A 14,205-nucleotide genomic window follows, 5' to 3' on the forward strand; every position below is an offset into this window, starting at 1 on the left:
TACTTTATTTAATCCTCACAGCAATCCTTCTAAGGAGATATGATCATCCCAGTTCAGCATACTGAGAAACTGAAGTTCACAGAATATATGTTATGCCTAAATTTTTTAAAAATCTCAGTTTGGTCATTTATAATCTGGAGCCCAACTGCCTTGGTTATGTTCAACTCCTAGCGCTGCCACTTCTGATTTTATTACTGAATGTAACTTTGTATCATAAACTCTCTGAGACTCAGTGTTCTCATCCATAAACTGTAATCCTTTCTTCCCATAGCTGTTGTAAGAATTAATAAGATAACATAGGTAATGTGACCATCACACAGTAACCATTCTAAATGGTATTATCTTTGTGGTAAATTCACACAGCTATGAAGAAGTGGAGCTGGAATTTGGACCTATGTCCAAAGCCCAAGTTCTTTCCTCTAAATCACATGATGGGAAACATCCCCAGAATGCAACTCTATGTACAATGTTAGTCTACATAACCTCCAAAGATGGGGACTTTCCCAAAAGGATTTAGCTGCTCCGAAAGTCTTTCTAAACCTAGCTCAGTGCCTCAGATTCCTACTATTAATTTCATTCCATAAGGTTAGAGCTCAATTAAAAGCCAAATGTTTCTCTTGGAAGGTCAAGGAACCATATTCTTTTTTATTGCTAAAGTGTTCTGGACTACTTTGACATTAGATGGCTATCACCAAGCAAAAATCAGAATGCAAAGATAAATGCATGTGAGTTTCTACAAAATAAAAAGAAATTCCAGGAAAAGTCTACAATAAAAACTTCCACCAAGGACAGAACAGACATGGAAGTAAGTATCCCAGAGTTAGGTAGCACAGAGAGTGGAAGAAAGAATATCTGACTCCGAATCAAGACACGTGGCTCATAATTAAAACTGGCAAGTTCTAGAACTCTACTATACAGCAGGGGTCCTCAAACGTTTTAAATAGGGGGCCAGTTCACTGTCCCTCAGACCGTTGGAGGGCCGGACTATAGTTTAAAAAAAAAACTATGAACAAATTCCTATGCACACTGCACATATCTTATTTTGAAGTAAAAAAACAAAACGAGAACAAATACAATATTTGTATTTGCATGTGGCTCGCGGGCCGTAGTTTGAGGACCCCTGCTATACAGCATAGTGCCTGTAGCTAACTGTGCTGTGCTGTATACTTAAAATCTGTCAAGTTCTTATGTTAAGTGTTCTTACCACAAAATATTGATAATATAAAGGGGGTGGGAGGAAACTTTGGGGTGTATATGTCTATGGCCTTGTTTATCCCTAATCCCATCAAGTTTTATACAATAAATACATAGTTTTTTACATGTCAATCATATCTCAATAAAGTGGTTTAACAAAAAGAAAGAAACTTGGGTCGATAAGGGAGCCTACCTCTAGCATTTGGCCTACGTTGTGACCTAGGCTAAGTCTCTTCCCTCTAGGGACTTTCGTCCTCCCATCACCACCCGCCTCTGTAACAAAGGGCTCAGACCAAATGTTTCTAAGCACTTTGCAGCTCTGACAGCCAGCTGCTGGGGAGGGAGAGTAGCCAAGCAGTGACTGATTGATTCAGTCACCTGGGGGCATTCTGGAGGAGCTCTGGGGTGAGAGTTGGGTTGGCCTGTGAAGACAGGCCACCCTGAGCAAGCAGAGGCCTGAAGCTTACCACCTGACTGTAGCTGCCAGGTCACCGATCCATGTCCCAAGTCACTCTCCACCTCCCTGATCACTCCTAAGGCCAAAACTGAACTTGGAAGTATCCAAAACCTTCTGAGCTTGATGAAAAGGCTGTAAGCTGAGGAGGTCCAGCTGATTCCCCAAATTCAAACATCCTGGTCTTTAAGTTCATAGAAAACTTATAAAATATACCTTCACTAAATGGCAGACTTGGCAATGAAGCTGAAATCCAACACTTATCCAGTGCTTCCTTGACGCCATTGGATGGACTCCGATTCCAAATCCTCTGGGGCAGTGGTTCCCATCCAGGGCTGACTTTTCCCCCCACGGGGGACGACTGGCAATGGCTGGAGACTTTTTTTGGTCACAACTGGGGTGGAGGGAGTATGTGGGCATCTGATGAATTGAAGCCAGAATGCTGCAAAATACCTGCAATGCACAGAGTAGCCCCACAACAAAGAAGTATCTGGCCCAAAATGTCAGTCCTGACAAGGCTGAGAAAGGTTGCTCTAAAGTGACCAAATCTCACCTGCTTTTTCAGATTACATCATCTGAGAGACTTGTTAACAAATTCTCTGATGGCTAAGCTAAAAATGGATCCTAGGTCACATAGCTCTCTGTTCTTTGACCCTCTCTGCCTGACATCTATCCCACAAAAAGAAACGAGGCTCTTTGTCAGTGACAAAGATGTTTCCTTGTCTTAATTTCAAAGATAGTTACCTTGAGTCACATTTCCACCTAACAGAATAATCTTTCTGTTGAATTCCTGTGGATTTCAAAACGGAAAGAAAGGCCTCCACGCCAGTTTTAGGACTCGTCATGGACCGTCATATGTCAGTTTCTATAACTCACTTATCTACTTCCCTCCTTCTCACAGCTGCTCCTTCACTTATGCAACATTGCTTGTCATTCATTCGTGCTACAAATATTTATTTTAGTGAGCCCTGTGATGGGCACTGGGGATTACAGAAAAAGGCACACTTGCTACCCAGAAAAAATGCCATCTAGTGGGAGAGACATCTGTCAACAGATGGTACAGCGGAACAGAGCAATTGCTTTATCAGGGAAGCCCCGTGGCGGAGGCACTTGACCAGGTTTAGGGATGAGGGAAGGCTCCCAAGGGCGAGTGGCAAGAGTGGAGGCAATGAGACTGGTTTATTCTATGTACTGGAGGCTACTTTGCAGCCAGATGAGAGGATGAGAGATGCAGACAAATGCAAGGGGGCAACTGGCAATGGCTGGAGACATTTTTGGTGGTCACAATTGGGGTGGAGGGAGTACTGTGGGCAAGTACAATGGACAATGCTGGCTATGGAAAGTGAGGAGTTGGGGGAAATCCAGAATGACCCCTAGGATGACAGGGGTCACTGAGAAAGGGGACATGATGGAGTAGCAGATTGGGGCAACAGGACTATTTCTGTTCTGGTTCTATCAAGTATGGATTATCCAACAGAGATCAGTCCACACTGGTCTGGAGCTCAAAAGAAGATGGGAGCAGACAAGAAGTGATACACCGTGGCATGAGTACCAGCACCCCACCCAGGGCTGCAGGGAAGGAATGAATTCAATGTCAACAGTGGCTCCTCCATTGTTATTGAGCAGATAATTGAGCTGGAGATGAACCTGGTGCACCAAGTGTCTCTGCCTCATTTCGTCCTCCAACAACCTACCAGGCTGGTGTGACTCTCAACGATGGCGTAAATGGAGCTCAGTGAGGAGGTAATGATCAGCTCATCAGTGACATTCCAAAGCAGGTATGCCTGTTCCCAAATGCTTGTGTTCTTACTAAATAAACCATATTGCCTTGCTCTTCAAAAATTTCTAAACCTTGAAACTGGTAACACATAACAGGCACTGATGTTGGGGAAATATGGGTTCAAATCCCAATCTCATCTGTTATTGGCACTCAACAACCTTGTTTGCAAAGCAGAGGATATTAATACCCAGTTCACAAAGATATTATGAGGATTAAATAAGATGGAAATCTCTCAGCACTGTGGCTGCCATAAAGAAGTACTTGGCAAAGGTGATCAGCATTATGACATATAAGGGCTCTGAAGTCAATGGTTCTCAGCCACGGGGATTTTCCTGCCCCACCCCCATGGCATTTAGCAATATCTGGAGGCATTTTTAGTTGCCACAGCCTGGCGGGGGTGGGATGCTACTGGCATCTAGTCGGCAGAGGCCAGGGCTGCTTCCAAACATTCCATACATAAGACAACAAAGAATTATCTGGCCTATAATGTCAATAATGCCAAGGCTGAGAAATCCTGCTTTAACTTAACATAAAATATTCAAACTGAGGAGGGGTGAAGTACATCAGACTAGAGAGGAGCCAATCTAACTTTCCCATTGCACAGAAGAGAAAATAGAAACCAGAAAGAGAAAGGGACTCGTGTTCCGAGGACGGATTAGACGGAGAGGAAAAGGACAATGGAGATTGAGAGCCGGCTGTCTGGAAGCTTCTCTGTGAGGATGCTCCGGTACCCTTCCTGCCATCCCACTTTGGGACTATGACTATGGCAGTTCTTTTCCATCCTCCTTGAAGAGGAGAAAGGATGGTTCCGTGAGGCCCTGAGACAGGGCATTCTGGTTCAGTCCTCCTGGTGGCCACACCCCACCTAACCCAGTAGCTTCTGGCCCAATTAAGGGAGCAAATCAGGAATAGATGTTGTGCAATGTGCCCAGCACTTTGTGAGCATTATGTCATTTACTCTTTCCAACACGTGGTTCTGTTGCCTGTCATCCCATTGGGGATGATGAGGACACTGAGATCTACGGAGGCAACATGGTTTGCCCAAGGTTACACAACTGAGGGATGCAGCGGGAATTGGAAGCCAGGCGGTAAGGCTCCTGGGTTCATGCTGACCCATCTCTCAAGACTGTCACCAGGGAGACCCTGGCCTGAATCTCCAAAAGCATCAACCCCCCACCCCCCATATTCATGAGAAGCAGAGCCACCTTCTTCCAAACACTGGGTTTGGGGAGTCACTACAATCATACTCGCCAAAATCATCAGAAAGCACATGCCACTGGATTAGCCCATTTTGGGGGTACATTGACCATGGTATCTGGGTGGGTTCTCAGACCACTTGTTCTTCTGGAGACCAGAGGCAGGGTGCAAAAGGCCTGAGGTCACACAGCAAGTTTGTGGCTAGTCTCCTGACTTCTTGTCGGTTTCATAATGGGAAACAGAAAAGCAAAAGGAAAAACAGCAACTCCAAATGCTGACTTCTCAGGAGTAGTCAGAGGCTTAACCAAGGGCAGTTTCCTTCTGAGACAAAAGACATTTGCATGAAGTGATTCCCCAAAGACCTTGGAGAAAAGGTTTGGGGTGTGTGTGTGTGTGTGTGTTTTGTCTCCTTTCTCTGCCAGTTAAAGCAAATGGGACTTGGGTATGCTAAAATAGCAACTTAAAAAGGGCTAAGTAAAACTACAGAATGAATACAGATCTGCTATTTGCAGATCCCAAGACCAAACAGCAGTTTCAATTCTGTAAATTTTTAAGTCAAGACCCAAAGCTCCACTTTCCTTTTTAAAGAAAGGAATACTTACTGGTTCCCAAATTTCCCTTTAATAGAAGCCATCTTCCAGCAAGAATGCTCTTGATTCAGTCATTTACTCTGTAACTCACCTTATCCCCAAATGTCCTTTAAGGCAACAAACAAGAGCACACAACATGGGGTGGGAGGACTAACGGGGAGGGAAAAAATCAAAGTCATGGGCAAATGAAAGTCAAATAGAAACCCGAGCCAGGGAATATCAGTAAACAGCAATGAACCATTGTTATAATGAACTTCCTAGTAGCCAAGTCAATTAGGAAAATCACTCCATTACCAGGCTCACAATGCCCATAAGAGAGAAAAAAGTATATAAGCTGTTCAGGAGAAAAAGAGGTTTTCCCCAAACATGATGTGAAAAATAAATGTTTATTGCTTAAGACGCCAAGATTTGGGAGGTTGTCTATTGTTATCAACTAGCAATAATTCCGTGACCAAGCCCGACCCTTCCACTGCCACTCCCCATCTCCCTCTCCTCTTCGAAGGCACTCAGTTAAGGACTGAATGAAGATACGGCTTTCTGATTTCCAGGGGATGTCCCATAATCTGGCTATTAGGTTGGGATGCTGCACCTTTTATTCCCTAGATCTTGGTAATACTGATATTTTTTACTGGACAATCCTTATGGGGGGAGGGGCGGAGGGTGCTATCCTTTATACTGTAGGATGTTTACCAGCACCCCTCGCTCCTGCGCACTGAGTGCCAGTAGCAAGCCCCCCTCCCCGACTTGTGACTAAAAAATGCCCTCAGGTATTGCCAAATGTCCCCCAGGTGAAAAAACATTACCCTAGTTCTATGAGCTAACAGGACAAAGTATGTATCCCTCTCTGCCAGCCACTCCTACCCCACAACATACACACCATACATTCAAGATACCATGGAGGAATAGGGGACAAGATAACCACAAGCAATGTGCCTGCTCAGTAAGAATGGGAAACATACAAGAGTTGCTGGTTGGGAGCAGTTCTGAAATCTTGCTCTGGGTGAGGGGCCGTGAATCTACTCTCAGGGCAACTCATGACCCCTGGTCCACCCTTCAGGAGCCATGACCTACCTTCCTTGGACACATATGCAGTGAGTGTTAGGGATTTGGCTCTCCTTAGACACTGCAGTCTTCTTAGATTACTTCCTGTCATAAAAGATTGGCATCCCAAGGGTGGTTTAAAACTTCAAACATTTTCTAGACCTGGCACATGGAGGGGAGGGGTTGGCATTGCATTTCACTCAATAACATAATAATGGGTTTCTGATTTATTCCCAGTGACCACAACCAAAATTCTTTTTAAGATACAGTTTTTCAAATCTGCCTTTTCCTTAATTTTTCACTTCCTTGGTTCATTCTCATTATTTTCTCTCAATCTCTCTCTCTCTCTCTCAAACTAATGGCAGCTACCTTGAGGCTCTATGGAAAAATCGATGAGGACTCTGCTTTTTACATGTGAGCTATGCCCTGAGTCATTTTTACAACTATGAGGTTTTACAGGGCCTTTGCCACTTAAATCCTTAGTGAATCCCATCTCTTACTGTGTGGTATCTAAAGCAGTACGACATCCCAACTGTAAGGCCTCACATTTCTGGACTCTCTCTATTCGTCTTCCTTTCTGCTAGAAATCCACCTAACCATTCCCAGAGCTCATCTCATGCTTGTAATACCTTGCCAAATGCAGCCATGCAGCCATCATTCCATTTTCCTACCGCTTCCTTTGGAATGACAAGTTCAGTAAATGAAAGTCAAATAGGAACCCGAGCCAGGGAATATCAGTAAATAGCAATGAACCATTGTAATAATGAACTTCTTAGTAGCCAAGTCAATTAGGAAAATCACTCCATTACCAGGCTCACAATGCCCATTAGAGAGAAAAAAGTATATAAGCTGTTCAGGAGAAAAAGAGATTTCTGCTTTTTGAAGTCATCATAGGCAACAGCTTTACAACTACATTGCCCCTGAATACACTGACCGCCATCTTTTCAGCCTCCAATTCAGTTTCCTATTACCTGTCCCCAGATCACTGAGCTAACATCATGTATTTTATGTTTTTGTTATGGAGCACTTTACTTCTTATACCAATTTCTGCATTAAAATAATTAACAGCAGCTGTCAAAACAGACACATCATAACATTTCAGTGGATCAACACAATAAAGGTTTGCTTCTCACTCACTCGAATTCCAAGAAGATAGACTGCCCTTTTCCATCTTGGAGCTTCTAGATCCCCAGAAATGACAGATAAGATTTTGAAAGGCAGTGAATGATAAAGACCCAACAAAATCTTGTTAGAAAGATCAAATTAAAGGTGTGCTTCCTCTCTCTCCCTCTTCTGTGGCCTTGGCAAACATGGTGCACACATATTCTCTATGGCATAGCTATAAGATAGAGAGGGACCATTCATGATCACCTGCTGCCCCATGAGCACCACCTACCTGCAAGTGTCTTATCCAGAACTAGATCCCAAATATCAATAACATTAGGATCCTCCTGAAACAACGGCCTAGCTTAAAGAGCTAGAAATAGGCTATTGTTTGTAGACTTGTGATTATTCAATAAATATTTGCTGCCCCATCCTGAGTGTGAAGTTTCCTTCCCTGAGTCATTGACAGAAGGCTCTGGGCAATGCCACTTGATCAAAGGTGATGTGTGCCACTTTTGGTAGAAGCTTTTGGGACCAGGGTATGGGGACTCATGCTCTCTTTTCATTCAACCACCATAGCCGACAGTGTTTTCAATAGAGGCTGACTCATCAGCCTGGATGCTGGAGTGAATATGAATTGGAGCAGTTGCCCTGGCCTGCAATGAACATACAGTGTGAGCAAGTGACAAAGATTCTCTCGTTAGGCCAACTCTGACTTTTGAGCTTCAGTGTGTGTCTCTCAGTTTTAGCAAGAATCCTGCCAAGTCAGGTTATCCCGAATCCTCCATACTCCAAGACATGCTTAATATCTCATCAGGATCTGCAACCTCCATCCCCCAGGTGATGTCAGGTCACCCTGGCCCACCTTCAGTAAGAATCCTGTTAGGTCAGTTTGGTCAAAATACTCCTTATTCCTGATGTTTCCTCTTGGTAATTTTCCATCCACTGATCCCTACCCTGCTCCTTAGCTGTAAACTTCCAACTGACCATGCTGTATTTGCAGCTGAGTCCAATCTCTGCAAGACCCTACTGAAGTGGTCCCTAACCTCACAATAGCCTTCCTTTCATAAAGTCGGCCTTACCATTCTTCAATGTATCATGAATAATTTTTAACACAATATTTTTTTCTTTAACACAAGAAATAAACCTTTGTTCCTAAGAGCCCCTGACATATTGGGAGTGTTTGTTACTACACTGTAACTTGGCCTGTTCTGACTATAACACCAGTGAAAGAACTGTAGGTGCTGGTCCTTAAGAAGAGAGAACATGCTGGGAACACAGTTCATTGCCATCAACAACCTGAAGAACCAAGTGGGAAAGCAGTACTAGACTTGCTTGTGTATTGCTCCCAAACTGGAAGTCAAAGGGAGGCAGCCCAGCCTAAGGAAAGATGTTCTGAGAGTGAGTACTGAGCAACTGGTCACTAGAGGTAACTACAGAGGTTCAGGCAGAGGCCTGAGATGAGAAGTGAGGAAATGGCACCAAGGTCTCTTCCAGGGCTGAGATGCTATCACCACAGGGAAAGTCTATATTGCAGGTGGCCTTTTACCCCAGGGTTCCCCCCTGTCAGCAGGGAAAGCACAGAAACTTTGGACCATCCAGCACTCAGCTAAGCCAAAGAACCTATCCTCCCAGGGGGGCCTCAGGGTCAGGATGCAGTCCTTCTCCGGAAGTTCACATGTATTTTCCCCATTAAACACAGCTAACCATTGAGTGTTTGAGTCACTGTCCTTCCTAGCTCTGTCTCTTGTCACTGTCTCTCTACCTCCCTGATTCTTTCTCACTGCCCTGGTTCTCACATGCCCCTGTATCTTTAGGGTGTTATCTCTCTGTGTCTCCATGTCTTTGTATTTTTCTTTTATCTTTGTATATTTCTGCTTCCTTCTCATCTGCCTCTGTTTCTGTGAAACATTTTTCCTCTTTCCCAAACTTCCCTCTATCTCTTGCCCACATACATTGCCTCCATTAATATACCACCCAGATGTTTTTGATGACATATGGCCCCATGAAAACAGTCCTTAACCTTCTCTCTCACCATAGCTGACACTAAAACCATTAACTTGTTCAGTCATATCTTCAGTCTCTGATTATTCCTTTTTTTTGTCACTTTCTTTTCATCCCTAGAATAGAGCTCCTCCCCTAACTAGACATGACTCATCTCCAACCCCAATGGCTAAAAACTTGTGCTCAACCTCTTCCTCCTAAATCCAAAATTGTTGTCTCTGGTCCTGGTCCCAGGACAGTGCCTTATCCTCTTTCCCTGACTGAGCTTTCTGTCTATTTTCAGAAACATTCCAAGGAAGACTATATATAGCAAGGGTGTGGTCACTGTGGACTTTCTTGGCCATGAAGGATGGAAGATTACAGATTCCAAACAGAATGTCCATGACCACAGACTCCATGACGGCCAAAGGAGCTGCCCAGCCCTCTGCTGCAGCCTCCTCCCCTGCACAGTCCCTTGATGTGTCTAATGGCTCCCACCTTATGCCTTGGCTTCATCATGACCTCCAATGGCCACACCCTCCACTTGTGGCAGTGTGACAGGATGACAGAGAGAACAACGCATATGCTTAGCATCTTGGGGGTCTGGGTTCAATCCTATCTCTAATACTTACCTTTTGGACAATCCTGAGCAAATTGCATCACACCTTTTAAAAACTGGAGTCATGGTGCTGACCTGCCAAGGCTGTGTGAGAATCAAGTAAGAACATGTACAGAAAGCTCCTGCTGCAGAGCTGGAATAAAGAGTGACAGTGAAACACTTATTCCTTTTCTGCCTCGTCACCACCCAAACCCCACATCTTTCTTCATCTGCTAGCTGACCTGCAGCTGGTAAGCACAGGGACAGCAGTACTGACTATTTACCACCAGAGTCTACTCTGGTGGGTCAGCAGGCATGGAGTGCTGTTGTTATTTACTTTGACTATCCCCACCCCCACTACTACCGCCCTTCCCACAGTCCCTCCTCTGTCTCCATCCATGAAACCCACTTTAAAACACAAACCACACCACCACCCCCTTTCTGAGCTCCCTGGAACCCTTCCTAATGATGATAATCTGTCTGTACTTTGAGGTCCCACTCACTCAGTACTGACAACAGGTGTAACACATGGTGTTCCCCCCAGACATAGTCTCTACCTTTGAGATGCTCACCTCTTCACAGGCTAGTGGGTGGGGGAGCTATATAAATAAATCAAACAATGCAATGAGATAAGATGTCAGTAATCGAGGTGTGGGTAGGACACACTGACAGGAGGGAGCTCTAGCTTTACCTAGGGCTGCCCCTGTGATGTAATTCTATAGCTTAGCCTTCTGCTCCTTTATTGCAAAACTCGCTTAACTTGATTCAGCACAAACAGCCAATACTATCCATGTTGAGAGGTAGGGCTACAATCATGGACAAAATAATAATTATCTTCAACCTCAGATCTGGGTCACATCTGTGTCTCCAGTTGCTGGTTGAGTTTGGGCCACAGGGTAAGTACCTGAGAAATGAGAGAATGCCCACACCCACAGCCAGGCCTCACAACTTAACAGCATTCTTGGTTGAAACTAACTAATAACATAAAGGTCAGAGAAAGAAGAATCCAAAGAAACAATCTGGTGTTTTGGCCAAACTTCTCCAGCTTAATCTACCTTGTTCTGAGCTTGCAGACTCTCTGTCACTACCTGGTACAACTCCCTGTCACTACTCTCCCTTCCATCACTCCTGTACCTCTGCCAACCCTCTCTCCACCTGAGCACTCTTCTCCCAACCAGAGTGGGTCATCCATCCAGAAACATGTCCCTCCTCCCCCTCCCCTCCCCCCTCCCCCCTCCCCCTCCCCCTCCCCCCTCCTCCCCCCTCCCCCTCCCCCCTCCCCCTCCCCCTTTATTCTTACCATAAGTGAATGGTCAACATACACAATCACAACTCCAGGCCCTTTTAAGGGAATGTTTATTAGCTTTAATAATTAAACGAGGTTCAAGACCTCATTTATCTGGCAACATCTGCTGCCTGGACCAGTATCAAGAATTAAAAAGAAAATAAAAACACTCCTCTGTGAAGGCAAATCACACACCCTGAAATCTTTATACTAATACTCAGCCACATGATTCACTGGAAAGCCTATCAGGACCACACGCAGCACCCACGGACTTATCTCCATTTTTCATTCTTGGGTCTCAGAAAGACAGGATTGGAATTACAAACCCTGGATCATGGCACACTGTCAGCATGGTCCATGCTTGGATTGTTTTTTATTTAGTCAGAAACTAGTTATAACATTGCAAGTACCAACTAATCCACAACATAGGATGGAAGCCAAGACCTGGAGGGGTAGCATATGACACCATACAAACCCCCTCGTAACCACTCCTGAACTGCCCAGCTCAGGAGATCCATCATCCTGAGTCCCATATTCATCATTGCTTTACTCTCCTTTTTAATTCACTGTATCTCTATATATTTCTGTGTGTGTGTGTGTGCGTGCGTGCACACACGCGCATGTGTTTGTGTATGTGCACACATGCATTATTTTTAACTTTATATAATCTTGCTGTATACAGTCTTCGAAAAATTACTTTTTCCCTTTATATCATCTTGCTAAGATTCATCCAAATTGGGCACACTGCTGTTGTTCCTTCCTTTGGACCATTGGGTGGCTTGATTTACTGACTTTCCTGGTGACAGGCATTAGGGTGTACATCCAGGTTTTTGCTACTGGGACATGTGTTATGACAAAGGCCCTTGTAAGTATCTCCTGTTGAACATGCGCAAGAATCTCTCTGGGACATGTGCCTAGGAGTGGACTAGAGGGCTCTAACGCTTGAGATACATCTAAAGGGCAGTTAGGTCTAAACAAAGCGGGGGGGGGGGGATTAGAAAGAAAGGAAAAGAAGAGCAGATTCTAAAAGCCGAATTTGGGAGCAAACTGAGAACTGGAACAATATTGCTCTTTGTGATTCGATGGCTGCAGGGGACACAGGTTCAGACATAGCAGTGATGTCCATTGTGGAAACGGAATTATTCAGATACAGTGAAATCTGCCTTGGTATCTCATTGAATACTGAAATGATGTTGTGCTAGGAAAATACCCAATTCTAGCAGAAATGGTCTGATACATCGTACCCTCTACATAGGAAGAGCCTCTAATATCCTCTGTCCTAGAGATGCTCCTCCTGGGACTCCATCCAAGACCCCAACACACACACACCAGTCTGTGCTCTCTTTATAAACTAATAGAAACAATCCAAATGCACTTTCAGTAGGTACTCTACGAACGATCATACTTCCATTTGACAGACCGATGCAGTCCTTAACGTCTTTATTCATGAAAATCATGAAATACTATTCAACAGGATGAGCAGAAATCAAAATGGGATGCACAAGGAGATCACAACAATGATTAGAATTAAACTTATAGAAAAATAAATTGGAAAGAAATACGCTTAAGTGTTAATACCAGATTCTAGAAGGTTAAGAGACAACTACTATCCACAGGCTAAATTCAGTTTTGTGTGGCCTGCAAATGAAGACTGGTTTTACATTTTTAAATGGTTATCTAAGCACCTACAGACTATCTTCAATTTTGCTCCTTGGCTCACAAATTCTAGAATACTTACCATCTGACTGCACAGAAAAAAATTTGCCAAACGTCCCATTTAGAGAGTGCGGATAATTATTTGTCTCCCCTTCCCCCCACCACTCAGTTTCCTAAAGTCAAAATGTTTCTTTTATAATCAGAAAGAAAGTGAATGTTTTAAAGATGTAAACTATATTTTAGAAAGGTTTCCATTCAAAATGGTTGTATTTTTTAGGTTGTCCCTTCGAGGGCTATGTGTCAATCATTGAACAATTCTTACCTCCTATGTACAACTCATTTCTTAAGAGCACCAGAAAGGGGAAGCCTGCAACCAACAGCACCATTCCAGGAAGATGGAGCTGTGCCCTGGATTAGCCCTCTGGCAGGAAGCCTGCAAATGTTGCACAAACCAAAACAAGCTTAGATGTCAAGAAGTGATTACTGAAAAATGACTGTTTCTACCAATTTGGGAAGCAATAGGGAAAACGTCTGCTTCCCCATCCCAGCTGCCCAGCCTAATTCCTCATTACACATTATGGGGAAATTGCCAGGGTACAGTCTGGAAACAGGGTGACTCAGAAAGCAAGGATGTGTAGAGGTGAGCGGGGGAACAACCAGCGGGCAAAGAGCAGACACAGAGAAGCAGAGAGGTCCTAAAAACATTAATGCCTGAAGCATCCTCAGCAATCACACTGTTCAAATGCTTGGGCCCCATTTTAGAGATGAAGAGAATGAGGCCTGAAGATCAGAAATGATTGTGAATCATCCTATCTCAGTGAGACCAAGAGCTGCAGAAGACATCAACTCCAGTCATCTCTGAATTTGAATTGGATTTCCTCCAAAATATCCCCAATAAGTGGCTGTTCCCATCCTGAGTTCACTCCTGGGACAAAGAGCTCCCTCCTTTGGAAGAGGCATGAAGTGTCCTTGAATAGCATTGACAGAGTTTTAAATCTGAGCTGAAATGTGCCTCTTAGTAGCTTCCACTCCCTGGCCTATTTCAACTCTCTGGATGCCCCCACAGAACGGTCAAACAACAACAACAATGATGATGATAACACAAGCCTACAGTCCAAAATCCAAAAAGCTCTAAAAAATCTGAAAGCTGTCAGGACGCAGTTAGCAACAAAAGCTGTGTGTGTGTGTGTGTGTGAGTGTGTGTGTGTGTGTGCGCGCGCGCGCACGCGCGCGCACGTATGCTGGGCTGCAGAAATATTTCTGTGTTTGATGACAGGGTGCTGTTCCAGACCCCACTGAGAGTATTATGTAATATATAAAGCA

Source organism: Myotis nattereri, assembly GCF_964212035.1.
Source record: "Myotis nattereri genome assembly, chromosome: 12".
Classification (NCBI taxonomy): Eukaryota; Metazoa; Chordata; class Mammalia; order Chiroptera; family Vespertilionidae; genus Myotis; species Myotis nattereri.